This window comes from Schistocerca gregaria, unplaced genomic scaffold, assembly GCF_023897955.1.
Source record: "Schistocerca gregaria isolate iqSchGreg1 unplaced genomic scaffold, iqSchGreg1.2 ptg000594l, whole genome shotgun sequence".
In the NCBI taxonomy this organism is placed as follows: domain Eukaryota; kingdom Metazoa; phylum Arthropoda; class Insecta; order Orthoptera; family Acrididae; genus Schistocerca; species Schistocerca gregaria.
Genome location: NW_026061983.1, coordinates 22,501 through 27,500, shown reverse-complemented (window position 1 = coordinate 27,500; position 5,000 = coordinate 22,501). Strand labels below are relative to the sequence as shown.

Below are 5,000 nucleotides of genomic sequence, written 5' to 3'. Positions count from 1 at the left end.
GCGGGGTTCGGTGCTGGACTCTTCCCTGTTCGCTCGCCGCTACTGGGGGAATCCTTGTTAGTTTCTTTTCCTCCGCTTAGTAATATGCTTAAATTCAGCGGGTAGTCTCGCCTGCTCTGAGGTCGTTGTACGAGGTGTCGCACGCCACACCGCCAGCCGGCTGTGCACGCTACCGAGAAAGCACCGGTATGCGAACCGCCAGGCGACGGGCGCGCATCGCACGTTTAAGGAGACGCGGCCGGCCACACAGGCGACCACGACACTCCCAGGCGCCCGAAGCGGGACAAACGCCGCGCGCTTCAGTATACGTAGCCGACCCTCAGCCAGACGTGGCCCGGGAACGGAATCCATGGACCGCAATGTGCGTTCGAAACGTCGATGTTCATGTGTCCTGCAGTTCACATGTCGACGCGCAATTTGCTGCGTTCTTCATCGACCCACGAGCCGAGTGATCCACCGTCCTGGGTGATCTTTATCTTTTCAGTTCTCCACCGTCTCTTTCAAGACAGTTGCAGAGGCGGGACTGAGGCGTTTGACGGCCCCTGTTCCATTACTTTGTGTCCAACGGCCTGACGGCCGATGGGCGTCGTACGGCTCCACACCGGAGCGGACAGGCACTCGGGCGAAAGTCATTCAAAACCGGCGCCAGGCGCCAGGTGCCGCAGGCCAGCCGCTCCAGAGCTTCAGCGCTCGTACCACACAACAACACTTGCGCTAGTTTTGAGAGGCACGCGTGGTTCCGCACGCGGCGCACGGCTACTGCCGTACAGGTAGCGTGTTGCGCGACACGACACGCACATCGAAAGACATGCAGTCTAGTCGGTAATGATCCTTCCGCAGGTTCACCTACGGAAACCTTGTTTACCGACTTTTACTTCCTCTAAATGATCAAGTTTGGTCATCTTTCCGGTAGCATCGGCAACGACAGAGTCGATGCCGCGTACCAGTCCGAAGACCTCACTAAATCATTCAATCGGTAGTAGCGACGGGCGGTGTGTACAAAGGGCAGGGGACGTAATCAACGCGAGCTTATGACTCGCGCTTACTGGGAATTCCTCGTTCATGGGGAACAATTGCAAGCCCCAATCCCTAGCACGAAGGAGGTTCAGCGGGTTACCCCGACCTTTCGGCCTAGGAAGACACGCTGATTCCTTCAGTGTAGCGCGCGTGCGGCCCCAGAACATCTAAGGGCATCACAGACCTGTTATTGCTCAATCTCGTGCGGCTAGAAGCCGCCTGTCCCTCTAAGAAGAAAAGTAATCGCTGACAGCACGAAGGATGTCACGCGACTAGTTAGCAGGCTAGAGTCTCGTTCGTTATCGGGAATTAACCAGACAAATCGCTCACCAACTAAGAACGGCCATGCACCACCACCCACCGAATCAAGAAAGAGCTATCAATCTGTCAATCCTTCCGGTGTCCGGGCCTGGTGAGGTTTCCCGTGTTGAGTCAAATTAAGCCGCAGGCTCCACTCCTGGTGGTGCCCTTCCGTCAATTCCTTTAAGTTTCAGCTTTGCAACCCATACTTCCCCCGGAACCCAAAAGCTTTGGTTTCCCGGAGGCAGCCCGCCGAGTCATCGGAGGAACTGCGGCGGATCGCTGGCTGGCATCGTTTATGGTTAGAACAAGGGCGGTATCTGATCGCCTTCGAACCTCTAACTTTCGTTCTTGATTAATGAAAACATACTTGGCAAATGCTTTCGCTTCTGTTCGTCTTGCGACGATCCAAGAATTTCACCTCTAACGTCGCAATACGAATGCCCCCGCCTGTCCCTATTAATCATTACCTCGGGTTCCGAAACCAACAAAATAGAACCGAGGTCCTATTCCATTATTCCATGCACACAGTATTCAGGCGGGCTTGCCTGCTTTAAGCACTCTAATTTGTTTCAAAGTAAACGTGCCGGCCCACCGAGACACTCAACTAAGAGCACCCTGGTAGGATTTCAACGGGGGTCCGCCTCGGGACGCGCAAGCACGCCTTCGGCTCGCCCACCGGCAGGACGTCCCACGATACATGCCAGTTAAACACCGACGGGCGGTGAACCAACAGCGTGGGACACAAATCCAACTACGAGCTTTTTAACCGCAACAACTTTAATATACGCTATTGGAGCTGGAATTACCGCGGCTGCTGGCACCAGACTTGCCCTCCAATAGATACTCGTTAAAGGATTTAAAGTGTACTCATTCCGATTACGGGGCCTCGGATGAGTCCCGTATCGTTATTTTTCGTCACTACCTCCCCGTGCCGGGAGTGGGTAATTTTGCGCGGCCTGCTGCCTTCCTTGGATGTGGTAGCCGTTTCTCAGGCTCCCTCTCCGGAATCGAACCCTGATTCCCCGTTACCCCGTTACAACCATGGTAGGCGCAGAACCTACCATCGACAGTTGATAAGGCAGACATTTGAAAGATGCGTCGCCGGTACGAGGACCGTGCGATCAGCCCAAAGTTATTCAGAGTCACCAAGGCAAACGGACCAGACGAGCCAATCCGATTGGTTTTGATCTAATAAAAGCGTCCCTTCCATCTCTGGTCGGGACTCTGTTTGCATGTATTAGCTCTAGAATTACCACAGTTATCCAAGTATCGTGGGTACGATCTAAGGAACCATAACTGATTTAATGAGCCATTCGCGGTTTCACCTTAATGCGGCTTGTACTGAGACATGCATGGCCTTAATCTTTGAGACAAGCATATGACTACTGGCGGATCAACCAGGGAGCTGCGTCAACGAGAGCTGAGCAGCCGGCCGCCCGGGAGTGTGTCCCGAGGCCCGCCTGCGAACACGCAAGCGTCCGCTCAATTATTCTGCAAACAGGAGGAGGCTGAGCTCCCCGGCACGATACACCTCGAAACCCTCTCAGGTCCCGGCGGCGCGCAGCGCCGTCCTATGTACTTGGTCGGGTTCGAGAGAGGCGCAATCGCCCGGAGATGGGCGAGTAGACGCTTTCAGTGCAAACACCCGTGCTCCCAACTGAGCTTGCCGCTGCCGACAGAGGCCCGGGAGCGGTGCTGTCCGTGGCATTGCCAACACGCGATCTAGTGTCACCTACGGTGACCGGCAGCTCCAACGCCAGCGCCACAGAAGGGCAAAGCCCCACTTGGGTGCAGAAGCGAACTCTCCCAGCACAGCGCACGCGCCAACACGTCCGCAGAGCTGCGATACAAACCACCTGCGAGAACCGCTGGGGGCGACCGAGCAGCAGACGGCGTCGCGACGCCGAGTGCCGGGCGGGCGGCGCATCCTCAACGCACACAGTCCGCAATCGGACCAGCACACTGCAGATGTCCACCGCGCTTCGCACCGGGCTCGGCAGAACCCACTTTGGCCGCCTGGCGCCGCGCGCAGGGTGCGCCGGCGCATAGCTGGGACGCCAGCCGGGCCCGTCGGCCGGCGCTCCTGCCACTGGGCGCCCCCCACCAGCCGGCTGTAGTGCGTGCGCTCACGCAGCGCGCGGCCAGCACGCCGGGCGGCCCCCCCTCACCGGCCGGGGACTGTCCCGCCAAGCCACAGCCTCGTATCGCTTCATACCCACATGGCCAACTCAGGTTCGGGGGCATGGCGGGTACCGCCGAAACAACCGGTTCATAGATGTACCGATCGTCGCTATCACCGATGCACCTGCAGCGCGAACAACCGCTCAACAACTGATTTCCAGTTCATTTGCGGATCTTTGGCAGCAAACGTATACGTCAATCTACATTTGCGAAATCTACGATTCTGGCATGCCTGCATGTTATGTGTCACGACACGCTACATCAGCCCACATACACACTGCGGCATAACACGCGATCTAGTGTGGAAGATGGTCCGCGCACGTGTGCAATGTCCCTTGCGCGGTCGACTGTCAACCGGCCTCTGTAGCATGTCGCAGATGTGGAACGCGGTCCACCGTGCTATCATGTTGTGTGGGGCAATACGATTAAATAGGAAAACCCTCGTCGCTACATCAACAGACGGCTCACGCTGATTCCCGGCAGAGGGAGGAGGGGGGGGGGGGGGGGGGCCAACATGCAATACTTTCGTCCGTACCTACCTACCACATGTCTGTACGGCGTACAACAGTGCAATCTCGCTGTAATGGGGAGACGAGACAAGTAGCATCGTGCACAACATATGGCCCTTATGATTCGCCATTGTAGGGCGCAGCCGGTGTACGGTCAAGCATGTGCCACATTATGTCACTCAGTACGTAACGACGGATGATCAGTGTGGGTTACGCGTACATCAGCGGACAGTCCACACAGGCCGTACCACAACGTACACTGACTGCATCGACAACCGAATGCAACTGAACAGCTGCAAGGCTCATTTCACAAACAAACGCCTGACCGACCAGCTTGGAAGGGCAGGAGGGGAGGGCGATATTCGTTCTGTAGCGGTACACCCTTCCAGTGGTTAGCGGGACTGTGTAGAAAGTACGCAACACTCGAAAGACCTTTATGTGAGGGTACGCACCATGGCATCAAGAAATACACATGACACCAGAGGATCCAAGCAGTGAACTATGTTCAGAGGGTTGCTGTTAGGCAAAGCTACATTCCTGTGACGTTACATGTGACAGTTAAGGTGCAGTGTAAGTTAGGTTAAGGTGCAGTGTAAGTTAGGTTAAGGTGCAGCGTAAGTAGGTTAAGTGCAGTGTAAGTAGGTTAAGGTGCAGCGTAAGTTAGGTTAAGGTGCAGCGTAAGTTAGGTTAAGGTGCAGCGTAAGTTAGGTTAAGGTGCAGCGTAACTTGGGTTAAGGTGCAGCGTAACTTGGGTTAAGGTGCAGCGTAACTTGGGTTAAGGTGCAGCGTAACTTGGGTTAAGGTGCAGCGTAACTTGGGTTAAGGTGCAGCGTAACTTGGGTTAAGGTGCAGCGTAACTTGGGTTAAGGTGCAGCGTAACTTGGGTTAAGGTGCAGCGTAACTTGGGTTAAGGTGCAGCGTAACTTGGGGTTAAGGTGCAGCGTAACTTGGGTTAAGGTGCAGCGTAACTTGGGTTAAGGTGCAGCGTAA

The 5,000-nt window shown here is 55.7% G+C and overlaps 3 non-coding genes across 3 annotated transcripts in view; all 3 read right to left on the bottom strand.

The window, feature by feature from the left end:
• Positions 1-125, bottom strand: part of LOC126316605 (large subunit ribosomal RNA) — a 4,232-nt gene extending 4,107 nt beyond the window's left edge. The window contains exon 1 of the ribosomal RNA XR_007556209.1: positions 1-125. This exon is cut by the window's left edge and continues 4,107 nt beyond it. This is a non-coding gene — a ribosomal RNA (large subunit ribosomal RNA).
• A 188-nt stretch (positions 126-313) lies between these two features.
• Positions 314-468, bottom strand: LOC126316623 (5.8S ribosomal RNA). The gene has a single exon (XR_007556220.1). It is a non-coding gene; the product is annotated as a 5.8S ribosomal RNA (ribosomal RNA).
• A 355-nt stretch (positions 469-823) lies between these two features.
• On the bottom strand, positions 824-2,724 carry LOC126316663 (small subunit ribosomal RNA). Its single transcript, XR_007556256.1, has one exon. It is a non-coding gene; the product is annotated as a small subunit ribosomal RNA (ribosomal RNA).
• Positions 2,725-5,000: the final 2,276 nt, after the last annotated feature.